Below are 20,982 nucleotides of genomic sequence, written 5' to 3' on the forward strand. Positions count from 1 at the left end.
AGAAGGTACAACTTTAGAAGATAATTTCAGGCTAAGTCATCCTGATTTAATTCTTTGGATATAGTGATCTACTAAGAGACCTTTGATATGGAAAAAGGCTTGTCTTCATCATCGTCGTCTTCTTCTTCTTCTTCTTCTTCTTCTTCTTTATTTTGGTTTACATCTACATGGAATACTTTATTTTATCTTGTATTTTTAAATTTAATTTAAAAGTTAATTAAATTTTAAATTTAAATTTTGATTTAATTTTTAAAATTAAATAAATATAGTGTAATATTGGTTTTGGGTGTATAAGATAGCAATTCAGCAATTCCATATGTTATTCAGTGCTAATCAAAAGAAGTGTAATCTTTAAAAAATTTTTTTTAATATTTATTTATTTTTGAGAGAGAGAGAGAGAGAGAGATTGTGAGTGGCAGAAGGGGCATAGAGAGGGAGACTCAGAATTCGAAGTAGGCTCTAGGCTCTGAACTGTTGGCCCAGAGCCCGATGAGGGGCTCAGTCACGAATCATGAGACCATGACTTGAGCCGACATCAGATGCTTAATTGACTGAGCCTCCCAGGCAGCCCAAGAGAAGTGTACTCTTAATCCCCTTCACCTGTTTCACCCATCCACCCACCTACCTCCCCTCTGATATCCCTTTGTTTGGTCTCTATTGTTAAGACTGATTTTTGGTTTGGGTGTCTCTTTTTTCCTTTGTTCATTTGTTTTGTTTCTTAAATTCAATATATGAGTGAGATCATATACTATTTGTCTTTCTCTGACTGGTTTATTTTGCTTAGCATTATACTCTTTGATCCATTGATGTCTTTGCAAATGGTAGGATTTGTCACTGTATATATTCCATTGTGTGTGTGTGTACAACCTCTTCTTTATCCATTCATCTGTTGATGGACACTTGGTTTGCTTTTATAATTTGGCTATTATAAATAATGTTGCAATAAACATAAGGGTGCTTATATCTTTTCAAATTAGTGTTTTTGAATCCTTTGAGTAAATACCCAGTAATGCAATTACTTGATCATATGGGAATTCTATTTTTAATTTTTTGAGGAACTTCCATACTGTTTTCCATAGTGACTGCACCAGTTTTCATTCCCACCAATAGTGTAAGAGTGTTACTTTTTCTCTACATTCTTACCAATACTTGTGTGTTGAGTTTTTGATTTTAGCCATTCTGACAGGTGTGAGGTGATATCTCATTGTAGTTTTCATTTACATTTCCTTGATGATGAGTGGTGTTGAGCATCTTATGTCTGTTGGCCTTATATATATCTTCATTGGAGAAATGTCTGTTCATGTCTTAAATTGGATTATTTGTTTTTGGGTGTTAACCAAACTGGGACATTTGGTTAACCTACTTATAGAGTCCCTGTTTATCCTTAACTTGTATCAGTTCTTTATATACTTTGGATCCTAAGCCTTTATTGAATATATCATTTGCAAATATCTTCTCCCATTCAGTTCTTTTTTTATAAAACTTTTAGTTTTATTGATTATTTCCTCTGCTGATGGACACTTGTGCAGAAGCTTTTTATCTTGATATAGTCCCAATTGTTTATTTTTTCCTTTGTTTCCCTTGTCTCAAGACATACCTAGATAAACATTGCTATGACTGATGCCAGAGACACTGCTTGTGTTGTTTTCTGGGATTTTTATGGTTTGAGGTCTACTATTTAGACCCTTCATCTATTTTGAATTTATTTTTGAATATAGTATAAAAAATGGTCCAGTTTCATCTTTTGCATATATGGTCCGGTTTTCTCAACACTATATGTTGAAGAGACTTTGTTTTTCCCATTGCATATTCTTGCCTCCTTCATTGATGATTAATTGACTATATAATTGTGAGTCTATTTCTATTCTGTTTTGTTCATCTATGTTCCAGAGTCCAGCTCTGGCTGGTCTAGGGTCCCCTGAAGGAGGCAGCGGCGTCAGTGAAAATGGAGGAGAGAGAGCCTGGTTGATCACCAGTCTGGTATCTCTATCTTGCCAGGTTTTGTGCCTTTATTTATAGATTTAAGTGTTGACATGACATCAAAAAGTGGAAGTTTTACAAATAATACTCAGTGAAAAGATGCTTTGAAAAGGGTGCAGAAACAGGTTTTACAGAGGCATTTTTGCAGAACTACTCTAATTACAATGAGGTAATTTACACATCATAGGATAACAGGATATTCTCAGTGTAAAGCAGATAACATACACATTTGTTTGAACCGGTAGTAAATCTTACAGGATGTTTTCAGTGAGAAGCAGATAGCAAACACATTTTATAACAATAATGCTAACATTCAGGCATAAACAAGGCTAGGAAGCATTCTATTTGGCTCATAAGAGGAAGAATGTATTCATGATGGTTAGTAAATAAACCTTTTGTCAACCTTGTTCTTTGATGTTGAAGATGTAAGCACTGCCATAGGCTCCCTAGAAGAGCAGGCCTTTGCATATGAGTTTAAGTTGTAACTACTCTTCCTTATCCTCCCAATGGGCACCAACTAGCATATGTATGTGCAGTACTTTATGCCTGGCTCTAGTTTGTTTCTTATTCCTAAGTTAGGCTCTTTTTCTCCAGACCAGAGTAAATATTATTCTTGTGTTCTTTAACCCCTTAGGTGAGCCTTTTCTACAACATCTGCAGTGCTTTGTTTAAATTCCTCTTTATAGAGGTGGGAATATGCTTCTTCCCATGAGGTATCTGTGTGGGGAATATTGGTATGACTTGGAACATTGTGAGGCCTAATCAATAGCAACAGGCTTAATTTCACATGAGCAGTAGTATCAGAAGGAGATGCCAGTTTCCACCTCTCATGGCAGGAGACGTGCACATCTGCCATTTTTTTACTGTGACCGTGTCGTCCAGCAAGGCCGGTGTGGCTCCCAGCATCTATGTGTCTGTTTTTGTGTCAGTACCATACATACTATAGCTTTGTAATATAACTTGAAGTCTGGAATTGTGATGTTTCCAGATTTGATTCTCTTGTTCAAGATTTCTTTGTCTATTTGTAGTCTTTTATAATTTCAGGATTATTTGTTCTAGCTCTGTGAAAACACTGTTGATATTTTGATAGGGATTGCATTAAATGTCTAGATTATTTTGGGTAGTATAGACACATTAGTAATATTTGTTCTTACAATATATGAGCATGGAATGTATTTCCATTTGTTTGTGTCATCTTTAGTTTCTTTCATCAATCTTTTATAATTTTCAGAGTATTAGTCTTTCATATCTATAGTTAAGTTTATTCCTAGTATTTTATTACCATTGGTACAGTTGTAAATGAGATTGTTTTCCTAATTCCTTTTCCTGGTGCTTCATTATTAGTGTATAGAAATGTAGCAGTTATTGTACATTAATTTTTGTATCCTGTGACAGAAGGGTTTCTATTAAAATGTTCAGGTATGCCTCAATGGCTCAGTCAGATAAGCATCTGACATCAGCTCAGGTCCTGATCTCATGGTTCATGAATTCAAGCCCGGTATTGAACTCCTCCATGCTGACAGCTCAGAGCCTGGAGCATCTTCAGATTGTGTGTCTCCCTCTCTTTCTGCCCCTACCCCAGTCGTGCTCTGTCTCTGTCTCTCAAAAATGGATAAACATTATAAAGAATTTTTAAAAATGTTCAGACAACAGGCATAAAATAAGATTGTCCTGGTCAAACTGGGATATTTGGTCAACCTACTTATTGGGTCCTTATTTATCCTTAGTTGCATGCCATCTCATAAAAGCTTTTGCCTGAAACCCAGTAAACTATATAATAAAAATATGTAGAATTAATTGAAACTTAAATATATTTTAAAGCTTTACCTTAAAATCCTTGCCATTGGATTTAAATTATTCTTTGTTTTACAGAATTTTAACCTATCATTGTATGTAAAAGAATTAGTCTTTTGCCCTTTAAAATCCAAGATTCAGGTAATTTAGGGCAGCATATTTAGATTTTCCACTTAACACCTATATGATATACAAGTAACTAATAGTATATAGATGACTACATACTTTTATTTCCCTCTTGGGATAGAGGGCTTTTATAATATTCTAGTGTTAATTTTTCTGTCCAATTTTTCTTTTTGAAAATATTACCTAGATTATTATATTTGTAGTTAGGTCCTCTGAGAGTCAGAATTGAGAGAACATTAGCAAGATTTAATCAGGTTGCTTTGAATATGAGAGAAAGGAAATTATTAACATTTATGCAGAAGCTGGAATGCATTGTTCTCTTTTAGCCATATGATTTTAGGAATAATATCTTTTCATAATCTAATAAGATAGCTAAGGAAATGAAAATATTTCACAAGAAACTGAAGAGTTCTTGAATGACTCATTCTGTTGTAGAGTTTTTTGTTTGTTTTGTCTTGGGGTATTTTTGGTTTTCAATTTGGAATACTTCAAATATGTATTTGGTCTTGTATTTTATGTAAAATGTTTTTCTAATAAAGGAGAGGCATACCTTTGATTTTTTTTCCATTGCTGTTATAAAATAAGATTTTCTCTCCATACATTTTCTTCCCCTTGAGCCTTTTAGCTACATGCTCCTCACAATTGAACTAAGTGTGCATATTTGTTAATGGTGTGCAAATCTTTAAGGCAAATGAGATTCCTTTTTAGGGAGAAATCTTCCTATTAGCTCAAAAGCTCTCATTCTTTTACCTGTCCCCATTCACATTCTCCTGTCACTTCTGTTATCAGCCTCTAGTTATATGGGCAGAATAGGTCTGAACCTGATGTTCCTGTAAAGATTGGTCACTAGGGAACAGCACAGAATGTGTCTTATCTCAAAAGACAAATGTGTTAATCCTACTCTATTAAGGAGAAAGATAAGTCTAACAGAATGAAAAAAATGCAAAGTATGTCATTTTACTTTTGTGGGGTTAAAATATCTTTGGAAATATATATATTTCCTATATATCTATATCTATATTTATATAATAAAAATAAGCAAAAGGAATGAATTCTTATCACTTTCAAAAGAGTTGTTAGATATAAACTGTGCTGAATACAGATTTAAATGTCTTTAAAACCTCTAAAGCTTCTGCACAGCAAAGGAACAGTGAAAAGTCAACCCATGGAATAGGGGAAAATAGTTGCAAAGCATATATCTGGTAAGATATTAAGTCTATAAAATATAGAAGGAACTCCTACAACTCAATAGTATAACTAACTAACTAACTAACTAAATAAATAAATAAGCCTGATTAAAAATGGGTTAAGGACTTAAATATACATTGTCCCAAAAAAGACATGCAAATGGCCAGTTGGTATATGAAAAAATGTTTAACATCACTAATCATCAAAGAAATGGAAACCAAAACCGTAATAAGATACCAATTCATGCCTGTCAGGATGGCTATTATCACAAAAACTAAGACAACGAATGTTGGTAAGGATGTGGCAAAATTAGAACTCTGGGAATGCAAAATGATGGAAAATAATATAGACATTCCTCAAAAATTAAAAATAGAACTACCCTGTGATCCAGTAATTGTACTTCTGGGTATTTGTCTGATAAAACTGAAATCAGAGTCCTGAAAAGATAGTAGAACCTCCATATTTATTGGATAACTATTCATAATAGCCAAGACATAGAATCAACCTAAATGTTTAATGACAGATAAACAGATAATGAAAATGTGGTGTATACATACAATGGAATGCCATTCAGCCTTAAGAAATAAATTCTGCCATGTGGGACAACATGGATGAATGTTGACGGCATTATACTAGGTGAAATAAGCCAGTCACAGAAAGATAAGTAATGAATGTTCTCATTTATATGAGGTATCTCAAATAGCCAAATTCACAGGATCAGCATGGAATGGTGGTTTCCAGGGACTAGGAGGAGGGAAGATGGTGAGTTACTAATCAGTGGCATAAAGTTTCAGTTGAGCAAGATGAATAAGCTCTATGGATCTCATATACAACAGTGTACCTATAGTCAACAATAATGTACACTTAAAAAATTTAAGACATAGATCTCATGTTAAGTGTTCCTAAAAATAAAATTAGAAAGAAACCTCTAAAAATTTACAGTGGAAACTATTTTTCCCTTTTTTTATAAAATTCAAGGGCAGTGAACAGTTATAGTCCCCCTGCCCCCCAGTTTATTTAAGCTGTGTCATAGTGACTAGCCTATGTTTTGGCTATTAAGTTTTTATTTAAATTATGTTTTCCTAAACTGAACCTAAAGTAGCCATTGTATTAGATAAGCACTTAATTCATTTAATACTAAAATCAGTCAAAAAGGCAGTGGTTAAAAATTATTGCAAAGTGATCTGTAATTCTTAATAGAAGTTCCAACTAGATAAAGCCTCAGGATACTATATAAAATAGGAGGAAAGAAAGAAGATTATTTCCATTTTCCAAGATTTATCTTCTTCTTTCTTAATTAGAAGGCAAATGTATTCTATTTTTCATCATTTTTGCATTGATTGTGGTAGGCAGAGTAATGGCCCCATAAAGATGTCCATGTCCTAATTCTCAGAACCTGTGAATATGTTGTTATATGGTGTATCAGTTTGCTAGGGTTGCCATGACAAAGTACCACAAACTGGGTGGCTTAAAACAACAGAAATGTATTGTTTCACAGATCTGGAGGCAAGGAATTCCTATGAAGGTGTAAGCAGGGGGTCATGTTCCATTTGAAACCCGTAAAAGAGAAGCCTTTGTCTCTCCTAGATTCTGGTGTTTGCTGGTAATACTTAGCCTTCCTTGGCTTATAGATGCACCACTCCTATATCATCACCTGGCCATTTTCCCTGTGTGTGTCTGTCTCCTTTTATTTATAAGAACACCAGTCATATTGGATTAAAAGCCCACAGTACTTTAATATGAACTAATTTTAAGTAATCTGGAACAATCCTAGTCCCAAAATAAGGTCACAGTGTAAAGTGTGGGAAGGTGAAACATCAACATATCTGTTGTGGGGGGGGGGTGCACAATTGAACTCATAGTATATGCAGGGATAATTAATATGAATGTAGTTAACCAACTGGTTTTGAGATAGGGAGATTATCCTGGATTTTTGAAGAGGATTCTGTGTTCAGAAGCATCCTTATATAAGTGAAAGAAGAAAACAGAGTCAGAGTGATATATTGTGAGAAAGACTCAACCTGCCATCGCTGGCTTTGAAGGTTGAAAGTGCCATGAGACCAGGAGTGTGGACGACCTCAAGTAGCTGGAAAAGGTGATAAAATGTATTCTCCCCTTGCGCCTCCAAAAACGAATGCAGCTTTGTGAACCCCTTAGGTTTAGACCAGCAAGACCCATGTTTAGTTTCTAACCTCCAGAGCTGTAAGAAAATAAATTATTATTTTAAGACTACATTTGTGGTAGTTTGTTACAATAGTAATAGAAAACTAACACAGATCCCTGCTAATGAGACATACATAGAGACAGTGAGGACATGGAGTAGAGTATCTTCTCTTGCAGTATGATCAAGTATAGATGTTTAAGATTATATTTTCTTTCTGAATTACTTTTACTTCAATTTTTAACATATTACTCATAAAATTGTTGACACGCAGGGTTGTACGAATCTTTGAACGCCATGTAGTTCAGCTCACCGTTTCAAGCTCGTGTCTTCTCTTCATCATCCTTGAAATGCCATCACATTTTGACATATGTACCACATAAGATGAAGTCACCACCTCCCCAATAATATATGTATTCCGACATGGACTTTCTTTGGCTCCTTTACTTACTAGAGTAGATACTTACACCTTGGTCATTAATTTAAAACCATTAATTGAACACCCATCTAGACCTAGGGCTTGGACAGGTTATAGAGTATGAGATATAAAGCCCAAACCCTAGTTCCTGTCTTTGAGATTTTAGCATGGTGAATGAGTTCAAACTTCAGTAGATAAGATTTTATTATGGCAAGTTCTTTAATAGACTACACTGGAAACAAAGACATAGGAATAATCAATTTTGTTTAGGTATATTAAGACCAATAGATGAACATGAAAACAAGTAATATAATGTGGCTGCTGATGGTGAGAATGGCAGAACTTGAGAATGTAACTATGTTGAGTTAAATCATGAACAATCTTGGTATGCCATCAGGAGCTGTTAAATAGGGAAGTAACACATCAGATTCATACTTGAGAAAACTTGTGCTAGTGTTGAGAATGGATTGGAAAGGAGAACAGTGGAAGCAGACTGACAAGTTAGGAGGCTCTTGCAATAGTTCAGATATTTATAATTCTAGAATATCTGGCATCTCTAAAAACTTTCTGGCTTATTACCTACATAGATAAAGGGTTGCAGCATCCTTTCTTGTGATTCATCTTTAGATCTCATCTGAAACTCCAGGAAAGAAGTTCCTGAAACTTCAGCAAACAAATATTTTGCTGGCACCTTAAGTATTTTTATATTTTGTTATGAACACTTGATTTTTCTGGTTTTATTGAATAGCCCAAATATTAACTACCTAAGAATCAGCAAATCCTCCAATCTTCTTATCCACATACATTAAAAATACAACCCCTTATACCCTGACCATGCAGTAGTGCTGAAGATTCTTGGTGATTTCTTTCTGACCATCTCTTGTTTTTATTTCCTTTTTCCAGTGAATCCTTGATCACCACCTGTATTCTTCTTTTTTTCCCTCTACTCCATTAATACAAAACAAAATTCAGCTCTCTTTTTTCAATTTTCCCAAAGTACCATACTCTCTCTTTAACTGTCCATTGTATTTTGTTTTTCTCATCAGTACAGTTTAAACATAAATATAACATGTCCATTTTTCTTAAGTCTTTTATAACACCTTTCCCTTGTAGCTATATAATTGCCAACTTTCTGATATCTTGCTAAATTGTTTCCTGTTTTTCCATCTACAATATCCTTGTCTCCTTAATTTACTGGGTTTTTTATCTCTTTACTGTCTAGAATGCCAGAGCAAAATAAAACCAAATATCTTTCATTTTCTCATAGAGTCTTTTAGGTCATTTTTTTTTTTTTACACTCTTTTTCCAGATAGCCCTCTAGGGTTTCTCTGTTCTGACACAAATGGTTTTCTAAGATACTTTGGTAAACTAAACCCATTCTTCCCTGAAAAATATGCCATACCTCTTAATATACCATTTTGGTTCTCATTAAGAAGATGGAAGGCCAATAATTCAGAACCCCTAAAGTCTAGACTGACATCATCAGTACAAAAATAATGACTTAAATAATTTTAACTAAAATTATTTAAATATTTAACATTTATCTTGTTTAGCAACATTTACCAATTTTTAATAGATTTTTTTTTCTTCACTGAAGTATCCGAGAAAGTGGTTTCTTGCTCTTAATTTCATATGATAAATTGGGTTAGTATAAGACTAGTGATGTAATTGTTAATCTCATAATTTATTAAACTTATTGACTTCTATCTACACCCATATTGAGTGTCTACAAGAAAATGGCAAGGAAAACACACTATATTGAAATAGGATGAACTCACTCACCACTCATAATGCATGAATATATTTGTTTGGAAACTTGATAGTTTTGAATAAGTGGAAGTTTTAGTCTCAGTGTAATACTGTTAGTATTAATCAGAAGGCCACTGACTTTTGTATTAGGGATTTATCTATCTATCTATCTATCTATCTATCTATCTATCTATCTATCTATCTATCCATCTATCTAATTTAGGAGTAAAAACAAAAAAAAAAACCCCTCACTGAATTCTGAAGGTGTTGAATGTTATGAAGCATACTTCCAGAAGAACTTATCTTGCTAAGTGTTAACTTTCTTGTAGCAACAAACCCGAGTTAAGCCCAAGTTATACTTGGGAGTCAATCTCATGGAGCAGTGCATTTACCTAATTGCCAACCAGAGGACCTCATCCTGGTGTTAGTGATAATGAGAAAATGCATTTGTCATTAGAATAAACTTAATTAGGAAAAGTGCTGCTTGTGCTATAATTAACTGCATTTTAGGGGGAGGTCAGGGAGCTTTCAAAGGATTGTTTTAAAAGAAAAGAGGAAAGGATGAGATAATGAAGAGATGGATTTGAATTATAAATAAAAGAACCTATACCAGGTTTTTAAGTTCATGGATACTACATGTGATGTGGCTGTAGTCAGTGTAAATAAGAAAAATATCTGTGAAGTCATGTTTTCTCACACCTTTGATTTGGTGTTTTCACTTCTTGGAGGAAGATCCAACAGTGTTGAAATGGTAGGGTACATTCTTATAGTGGCTCTTACAAATTATTGGTAATAAGCTTGCTGCTTTGATTATTTTCTAGTCCCTTGCTACAGCAAAGAGGAATGCATCTATCCAAAGCAGATAAGATATAGAAGTGGGGGGCAATGTGATAAGCACATTGAAATGTAATCAGATATGTGTAAATTTAAAAACATATTTTTAATTTCTTCCTGATGGTCTGCTATAAGTTTTCTGAAAACAGAAATAGTGGAAATGCTCCCATGCTTCTTTATATGAGTTGAGGGAACAAGGTATTGCAGGAATTCTTTCCAAGAAACATTAATGTCTCCTCAAAATTTATGGCAAAATCATCTTAAAGGTACAGGGAACTGGAAAAATCTATAAAGAATGTAGGAGCGAATACTTCTTTTGTGCTTTTAATAATTTTGTCTATCTAATGATTTCTCAATAATAAAACATCACAGTATGCTAAGGCAGAAAGTGACATCATGTGATTCATTCAAGTCCTACAACAATTGGGGGGATTTGAAATAACTCTTGTGGGGAGAGAAGAATTAGAGAAAGAGTGATTTTTAAAAAATTTTTTTAAACAGGGAGAAAAGAGAAAGTGGAGAAGAGGGAAAGAGAGAAAAAATTATGATTGGAAGAAATCAGAAATAAACTTAGGCAATGTTGATTGGTCCATTAGGAACCTTAAATTTGAAGGGCAAACTAATGTCTTGGTCAAAGTTTTTATTGTTCACATGAATTCTGCACCAGATGTTATGAATATTTATTTTATATTTGCCGAGTTGCCTCTCACCAGGCTCTGTTTCCTAACACTTTTATCCAAGGACTTTGTAACATTTAAAACCAAAGACACTGGAATGGAATAGAGATAGGAACCTATAAAAATAGGATGGATATTATACATCTTTCATGGAGAATCATTTTCTAAGAATACGAACTTTAGAGCTTTTGAACAGTCTGCAGCATTTTCAGGGAGCCCAGTAAATATAAATTAATATAAAGTTTTAGCTGATCTCTTTGTTTAAGAAAGTATTGGACAGATTTACGTACACATACGGTGCCAGTATATTCTTGAAAGCCAAATATTTTATAAACATATCAAATAAAGATGAAGAGAAATGAAGGCATATAAAGCATATTTATTTTTTTAAAGGAAGTAGATAATTTATATTCCTAGGGAAAAGAAAAGGCAGTATGTTTGTGGAAAATAGGCTTATGTCAGAATAAATAAAGATAACTCAGTTGTAGAGCAGATATTGATAAATCCTTACCAAAAAAAGAATAGTAGAGTATGCAATATGAACACAATTCTCCCTTTTAACTCTTATGTTGCTTTCCACAAACCAGTAATTCAGGTAGAATGTTTTTCAGAATTTTATACATTAAGATGATTGTGGTTATAAGTATATTGTTAGAGGACATGCTTGAATCACTAAAAGACATGGTGTACCATTCTTTGTTAAATTTTAAATATTTATATGTAGGTAAAGACTTTTTTATTTTACAAATGAAAATAATAAAAGTGAAAGAGTATACCTCTTTCCCCTAAAACTTGCTGCAAAAAAAGGATTTTTTGAAGTTTGAAAATAAGTAGAAACCTTTAATTAACCTCCCCTCCTTTTTTTTTTTTTTTAATTTGACCTCTTTAACTTTAGTAACCCATTCACCCAGGATGGTGTTTCAAAACTACAGTCAGCAAAACTAGCCACAGGATATTCCCGTGTTATGAATGTGGTAAGCAGATTACTAAGATGTCCTCAATGATTCTCACTCTCATGGCCTTCAGTATGGATCTATGGTAACAGACAGGGGAGAAGAGGATGTATATGCAGGATGCTGGTAATTGGGCAGAGAATAATGGGAATCAGTGGAAGTTTCCTCTGATTGCTTTGATTTTATCAGTGAAGTATAGAAAGTACTGTAATTGGCTGAGAATGAAGATTGATTGAGTGATTGAAAAGAGAGAAGTTATGAAATAGACATTTAGGAGTGGGGGACTACATAGATCAAATTGAAATAGTATAATAGTATAATAGTAGCATTTAGAGGCTATAGAGGTGGAAATCATATATCTGAGTCTGGGTATTGGGAGAGAAGTTGGGATAGATACATAAATTGGGGAATTAAGAACTCATCTGGTGAGAAGTTAAGTCAGGGAAGATAGCAGAATAGAAAATGCCCGGAATTTGTCTCTCCACCTAGAAAACAGTTGTTTGTACTGGCACAAACTGAGGTTTGTTTTGGAACAATGGAGCCTGTTTGAATACTTTACCACCTAGTGGAAAGCTTGGTAGTGAGTTGTTTATATCTGTCCATTTCAGCCTTCAGTGTGGTAGTGACTACCCAACCCTCACACCCACCCTTATGGCAGACAGATGTGGAAATGGCAACCTCTGTTTCTGGCTTGAGTGGCTGGAACCAGGGTGGGCAAGAAGGACCTTGTATTTCAAATACTAGGGCTTTTTGTTCTAATTACATATTGCTCTTCCTGATCATTTTGATGCAAAAGGCGAGTCACAGTTGATTTAACCTCTACTGGCTACAGCAGCTTCCAAGAGATTTAAAAGGACAGTACCTGGTTATATTTTGAACATTCAAAATTAGTCACACACAACAGGGGATTTAGTAGGCCACTGGGCATGCCCAGGGAATGTTTCAGGCTCAGAAAAGTCCTGAGAATGGCACAAAAACAAACACATAGAGCAATGGATTCGAATAGAGAACCCAGAACTGGGCCCACAAATGTACGGCCAATTAATTTTTAACAAAGCAGGAAAGAGTATGCGATGGAAAAAATACTGCCTCTTTAGCAGGTGGTGCTGGGAGAACTGGACAGCAACATGCACAAGAATGAAACTAGACCATTTTCTTACACCATACACAAAAATAAACTCAAAATTATTGAAGGACCTGAATGTGAGACAGGAAGCCATCAAAACCCTCAAGGAGAAAGTAGAAAAAAAACCTCCTTGACCTCAACTGCAGCAATCTCCTACTCGACACATCCCCAAAGGCAAGGGAAATGAAAGCAAAAACAAACTATTGGGACCTCATTAAGATAAAAAGCTTCTGCACTGCAAAGGAAACAATCAAGAAATCTAACAGGCAACTGACAGAATGGGAAAAGGTAGTTGAAAATGACATATCAGATAAAGGGCTAGTATCCAAAATCTACAAGGAACTCAGCAAACTCCACACCCAAAAAACAAATAACCCAGTGAAGAAATGGGCAGAAGACATGAACAGACACTTCTCCAAAGAGGACATCCAGATGGCCTACAGGCACGTGAAAGGATGCTCAGCATCACTCATCATCAGGGAAACACAAATCAAAACCACACTGAGATACCACCTCACGCTAGTCAGAGTGGCTAAAATGAAGAAATCAAGAGATTATAGATGCTGGAGAGGGTGTGGAGAGACAGGCACCCTCCTGCACTGTTGGTGGGAATATAAACTGGTGCAGCCTCTCTGGAAAACAGTGTGGAGGTTCCTCAAAAAACTATCCGTAGAACTCCCCTATAACCCAGCAATAGCACTGCTAGGGATTTACCCAAAGGATACAGAAATGCTGACACATAAGGGCACATGTACCCCAATGTTCATAACACTGTCAACAATAGCCAAAACATGGAAAGAGCCTAAATGTCCATCACCTGATGAATGGATCAAGAAGAGGTGGTATATATACACAATGGAGTACTAGATGGCAATGAGAAAGAATGAAATCTGGCCATTTGTAGTGAAGTGGATGGGCCTCGAGGGTGTCATGCTAAGCAAATAAGTCAGGCGGAGAAGGACAGATACCATATGTTTGCACTCATAGGTCTAACAGGAGAACAGGAGAAACCTAATGGAGGACCAGTGGGAGGGGAAGGAGGAAAGAGAGTTGGGGAGAGAGAGGAATGCAAAACCTGAGAGATTATTGAATACTGAAAAGGAACCAAGGGTTGAAGGGGGAATGAGAGGGGGAAGGGAGGTGGTAGTAATGGAGGAGGGCACTTGTGGGGAAGAGCACTGGGTGTTATATGGAAACCAATTTGACAAAAAGCTATTAAAAAAAGAGAAAGAAAAGTCCTGAGAAGACCTTAAGCTTCCAATTGTGTTCATGAATAGGAAGTTTTAACATTGTTATGATGTCAATGCTATTAAAAATCATCTACAGACTTGGGGACCCTGGGTGGCTGAGTCCATTAAATGCCTGACTCTTTGGTTCAGATCATGGTGTGAAACTGGTTTGGGATTCTCATTTGCCCTCTTTTTCTGGTCCTCCCATGCTTGCACTCTCTCTCAAAATAAATAAACATTAAAAAAAATCACATACAGACAACACAATCTGTATCAAAAGTCTAACAGCTTATTTGCAGAAATCATAAAACCAATTCTCAAATTCACAAGGAATTTGAAGGGGCCAAAACAACCTTGAAAAAGAATAATGTTGGAGGACTCATATATCTTCACTTCAAAACTTACAGCAAAACTACAGCAATTAGAGTAGTGTGGTACTGGCATATGGACAGATGTTTAGACCAGTGAAAAAGGTCAGAAATAAATTCACACATATATGATTAATTCCTTTTCAACAAGAGTACCAAGACCATTCAATGAAGGGAAAGATAGCTTTTCCAACAAACAGTGCTGGAAAAACTGGACATCCACATATAAAAGAATGAAGCTGGACCCTTACCTTTTGCCATATACAAATGTTAGTTTATAATATATTTAAAAAGAACTAAAATTTTATAGCACTCATGGAAGATTTTTTTTTTTAAGAAAAATCTTCATGATATCAGATTCGGTGATGATGTTATGGCTATGACATCAAAAGCACAGATAATAAAAAAGTAGTTAAATAAATTCATTAAAATTAAGAACTTTTGCACATAAAGGATATTACCAAGATAAAACCTACAGAGTGGAAGAAAATATTTATAAATAATATTTATATTTGCAAATCATATACATAATTTAAAAAGTCAACAGTGACAAAAAATAAATCACTTTAAAAATGGGCAAAGTTTTTAAATAGACGTTTCTCCAATATAGATACATAAATGGCCAATAAGCACAAGAAAAGATACTTAACATCATTGGTCACTAGGGAAATGAAAGTCAAAAGCATGATGAAATACCACTTCATACCTCTAGCTTGGCTATAATTCCAAAAAACAGCAAGTAACAAGTGTTGGCAAAGATGTGCAGGAATTGGAACCCTGTTTAGTAAATGGAAAAATAAAATGGTGCAGCTGCTGTGGAAAACAGTTTGGTGGTTTTTCAAATGATGAAACATAAAATTAATGTATTACTCAGTAGCTTCACTCTTAGGTATAGATCTAAAATAATTGAACACAGAGACTCAAACAGATATTTGTACACCAATGTTCATAGCCAAAAAGGTTGAAAAAACTCAAGTGTCTATCAACAGATGAATAGATAAACAGAAGGTGTTATATACATACAATGAAATATTATTCAGCCATAAAAGGGAATGAAATTTTGATGTATGCTACAACATGAATGGACCTTGAAAACATTATGCTTTATAAAAAATAAGCTAGACACAGAGGGACAAATACATACAATTTCACTTAATGAACTACTCAGAATATGCAAATCCCCCAAAAGTAGAATAGATATTACCAGAGATGAGGTTGCGGGCGATGGCAGAACTATCATGTAATGGATGCAGAGTTTTGTTGGGGATGCTGAAAAGTTTTGGTCATTTATCATGGTGATGGTTGTGCAACATTGTGAATGTATTTAGTGATGCCGAATTGTGCTCTTTCAAATGGTTAAACTTATTAATATTATGCTATGCATATGTTACAATAGAACTTTTTAAAATCTTTTTTTATTATTTTTGAGAAAGAGAGAGAGAGAGAGAGAGAGAGACAGAGACAGAGACAGAGACAGAGACAGAGACAGCGTGAGCAGGGGAAGGCCAGAAAGAGAGGGAGACAGAGACTCTGAAGACAGCCTCCAGGCTCTGAGCTATCAGCACAGAGCCCGACGCGGGGCTCAAACCCACAAACTGTGAGATCATGACCTGAGCAGAAGCTGGATGCTCATCTGACTGAGCCACCCAGGTGCCCCACAGTAGGACTTTTTCTAATTTTTTATTAGTGCTTATTTCTGAGAGAGAGAGATAGTTACAGAACATAAGTGGGAGAGGAAAAGAGACTGAAGGAGACACAGAATGTGAAGCAGGCTCCAGGCTCTGAGCTGTCAACACAGAGCCTGATGCGGGTCTTGAACCCACAAACTGTGAGATCATGACCTGAGCTGAAGTCAGATGCTTAACTGACTGAGCCACCCAGTATCTCTAGATTTTTTTGAAAAAGGCATTCATCTGAAGTTTGCATTCATGAATTTAAAACAAGTCTACTCAGTATAGTTGAGTATTTTTCTTTAGCATTGCAGGGGTGGTTGACATGCCAATGAATAACTGAGATAATTTATGTCTAATTGGAAGACACTCTACTATTCATATGAAAAGAATGTAGAAGACAAAAAAATTAGAGTAAATTATAGTGGTCTGAGAAAGTTCTGGGTCCCCTGGATGGCTTAGTAGGTTAAGCGTCTTTAGCTCAGGTCATGATTTCATAGTTCGTGGGTTCAAGCCCCACATCAGACTCTGTGCTGACAGCTCAGAACCTGGAACCTGCTTCAGAACCTGCCCTCCCCTACTTGTTCTCTGTCTCTGTCTATTAAAAATGAATAAATATTAAAAAAAAGAAAAAGTTTTGTGAAGGATACAGCATTTGAATAGCGCCCTGAAGGATATTAGGATTTGGATATGTGAGATAAAAGAAATAAAAACTTGGTGTGGGAAACAAGGTACATAAGCCTTGGATTCTGTAATTAGTATGCTATATTCTAGAGTAATATTACAGGGTAAATTTGAGCAGGTGTATAATATAAAGTAGTTTGGGATAGGGACATGGAAGGTAGTATAAGGCTAGATTTTATTTTATTTTATTTTAAAAAATGTTTTAATGTTTTTTATTTATTTTTGAGAGATAGAGAGAGACAGCACGAGCAGGGGTGGGTTACAGAGAGAGGGAGACACAGAATTGGAAGCAGGCTCCAGGCTCTGAGCTAGCTGTCAGCACAGAGCCCACCGTGGGGCTTGAACCCACAAACCATGAGACCGTGAACTGAACCGAAGACGGAAGCCGGACGCTTAACCGACTGAGCCACCGAGGCATCCCTAAAGCTGATTTTAAATAGTCTGCAAACTAGGATGAGTGTTCAGATGTTTTCCCCTGTGGAGTTGGGAGCCAATGATGTAAAGGAGAGAGATGATATGATTTAGTCAATATTTTAGGAAGACTAAATGGGAAGCACTATGTTGGGCAGATTAAGTGATGTCAGAAGATATTAAACTAGAAATCTGGAGGAATTATTTTTTTCATCCTAAATTTAATGCAACTAGCTCTGTGACTTTGGAGAAGTCTTTTAATCTCTCAAAGCTTCAGAATTCTCATCTGAAAAAATGAAGAGATTGATGGTTTCATTAGGACGGAATTGAATAAGGTCATTTAAAGGATATACTTTTACAGCACACCTGGGTGCCTCAGTTGGTTATGTGTCTGGCTCTTGATTCCAGCTGGGGTCATGATCTCATGGTTCTTGGTTTTGAGCCCCACATTGGGCTTTGTGCTGACAGCATGGAGCCTGCTAGGGATTCTCTTTCTCTTCTTCTCTCTCTGCTGCCCCCAAACTTGTGCTCTCTCTCTCTCTCTCTCTCTGTCTCAGGCAAGAAATGGAAATAAATGCAGCAAAATAAGAAGTTATGTATAAGAAGTGATTTATTCATTATTATATATATATATATACATATATATATATTTTTACTTTGTAAATCTAATGAAAACATGTACTAGGTTTTAATTAAAAACAAATGACAAAAAAGTTTTAACTCTAGATTAGATCTTGGACTTCTAGAGCATTAGACCAATAGTATTATTGGTAAGCTCTTAAGGACCCAAAATGAGAGAACACAATATGCATACATAGATTTGGAGAGAAAATCTGAGGCAATTGGCAGGATTTAGTATTTGAGTGAGAGTTCAAAGCCATCCTCAAAATCTGCTTTTATTTTTTCAATTTCTTTACTGGAGAGGACCCCTGGAATAAATTTCCGTTTATTGGGGATGTGTGATCCACTCCAAACTGATGCTCATAAACACTCTGAAGTCTTGACAGCTATTTGGCATTTCAGTTGAATTTATCTATTTTACTCAATGAATACTTTTTACATTGACTGTTCCAGAGCTTTAACTCTCCCCTTTGACTCTCTCCCTACTGAATTTTTTTTCTCTGTTTTCTCTTATGATAAAAAGTTCTTAATAGAAATTTGCTTGATTTGACCCTTATCATCCATCTTGTACTATCTGTAACTGTAAATAGTGCATCATTTCACTCTGAAAAGTATATCCATTTGGAAATGAGCTGCATGTTCATCATAACTTTAAGAAACTATTTTATAGTTGTGTTCAAGATCCTTGAGATCACTCAGGGTAGCTGACTCACTAGAACTCCCAAGAATCAAAAAAGCTGTTATACTCACAATCACACTTTATTAAAATGAAATGATACAGAAAAAATCAGCAAAAGGAAAAGTTACATGAGATGGAGTCCAGGAGAAACCAGGCACAAGGTTTCAGGTATCCTATTTCAGTGAGATTCCATGGCATCACCTGACAGTGTGTGACACTGTCACGTGTGACAGTGTGTGAAAAACGTGGGCAGTCAAGGAAGCTCCCCTAAACATTGGTGTCCAGTGTTTTTATTTGGAGGTCATTCACATAAGGCAGTCTTTCTTAGAGATGTGCCGATATCAGCAACTGAGGCCTGCTGAGTGAACCCTTTCCTGCATGGTAGTTTGTATCTCAGAATTCTGTTTTTTAAAGTTCTTGCCTTATAGCATCTTACAATATCTGTATAATTTTCTCATGGAAGAAGGGAAAAGACTAGAGAAAGCAACTATGATTATTTAGTGTCTACTGAGCACCATGCTTAGGATTACTATATAATTTTTTTAATCTATGCAATAATTTCACTACTGAAATGTCTTTTGCTTTAGAAGGCTACTCTGTGTCTCTGTTTTTAGCTAATTTCTTCAAATAAATAAGGGTTATATTTTTCAGGTGTCACCACCTGAAATGCTGCTCTGAACTTACAATTTTAAATTCCTAGCAGACTTTTATATAAAGCTAATATCCTTTTTTCTCATCTTTTATCTTGCTTGTGTTCCTATATCAGTTGGCTGACCAGGTCTTTTTTGAACATCTCCCCCATTAACTGTGTTCACTCTGTAAGTTTTCTTCCTATCTCTTAAACTTATCATTTGCTAGTTTTACTCTTTTCTTTCCCGCTCACCATTCTATTTGGTTTCTGGAAATATGGAAGATTAGATATTTTGAAAATCTTCACACTGTAAAGAAATGCTGGATAAGATATGGCAAACATGCTTTAAAATGACGAGCTGAACTTGAAGAACTCAACTGCTTTTGAGAGATATTGTCTCTTGAGTAATAAGTGACTATTAATCCTTTGATTGTCTTGTAGAAGGGGAGGAGTTAGCATTTTGACCCACATAGAGGAAAGGATTTAAGTTCAGAACTTGTGAGTAGAAACATATCTATATTAAGCCAGGATTTTCTAAGGGCTGTGCTATCAGTTAAAGAATGGGCTAGAAAAACCTATCTAATATCTGCAAAACAAACACATAAACAAATCTGTAAGAAAGCATTTTGTTCTGGCCTGAATTAAGAAAGTTCTTCCCTGAGACTTCATAATAATAAATCTATACTCACTTAAGTTTAATATTTGCAAATTCATACTACTTTCACAACTTTGAAAGATTTCAATCTGAGATAGTAAAATGTAAGGCAGTTTTATGGTCATACCATCCTAAGGGTACTTGGCAGAGCAAAAACCTCTCTTTAGTCCTCTCAAGATTCTCAAAATAAACCCTGCAAAGCATGAGTTCACATTCCACAATTAAAAATGGTACAAATAAATAACATATCATTTTTGAAGAATTAGAGATCAGAATTAGATCTCTTCTAGGAACTTTAGAAAATAGAATTTTCAGATACAGACTACAAAATATGCTCATGTGTTTCCTAAAGTTATGGAAATCATATAATTTATTTCCCATTTGGATATACTTTCAGAATGAAATAGACCACTGTGAATAATTACACACGGAACAAGGGTGCTAATTTGGCACTCTTGTGCGCTGAGATGTATGGTCGTGCTGTTTACAATGAATCACCCCAAAGGTTTTTTACTTCAGCCTGCCCACACATCAACCACACAAGAAAACACAGTCATTTAGATTATTCTATTTACTTTATAATTTCATTAATCAGACTGAGCTATATATATCTTGATTTAAGTTGGTAAATTCTTTTCATAGTGCTATTTCTCCTTTGGCATAGATATTTTTACTACTAGGTTAGTTAGCAAAAGGCACAAATTAAAATGATGAATAATGAGTGAATAAGAGCCACTCATGTAGTGATACTGAAAGAAATAGTGGGAATTTGTATTCTATAACCAATATAATAAATAAACATATTAAAGGTAAAGTGGTCATCTCTTTCAGCTATTATGACCTAAAACTTCCACGTTTTTAGGTTTGAGTAAAGTAGGAAAAAAAATTAGTAGTAGTAAAATGTATGGAATGTCTTTGATTTTCTTTTCATGTGATTATGTGAATCATTTTATTTTTTTCTGTTCATAGACACTGATGCACACACTGATTTGAAGTACCTTGTAAGCAATCTCTGGAAGCTAATTAGG

At 35.2% G+C, this 20,982-nt stretch overlaps 1 protein-coding gene across 1 annotated transcript in view; it reads left to right on the forward strand.

Annotated features, from left to right (window-relative positions):
* The window catches only part of STPG2 (sperm tail PG-rich repeat containing 2), a 446,153-nt gene that overhangs the window by 238,110 nt on the left and 187,061 nt on the right, over positions 1-20,982 (forward strand). The gene's annotated exons all lie outside the window — the stretch shown is intronic.

This window comes from Suricata suricatta, chromosome 1 (assembly GCF_006229205.1).
Source record: "Suricata suricatta isolate VVHF042 chromosome 1, meerkat_22Aug2017_6uvM2_HiC, whole genome shotgun sequence".
Classification (NCBI taxonomy): domain Eukaryota; kingdom Metazoa; phylum Chordata; class Mammalia; order Carnivora; family Herpestidae; genus Suricata; species Suricata suricatta.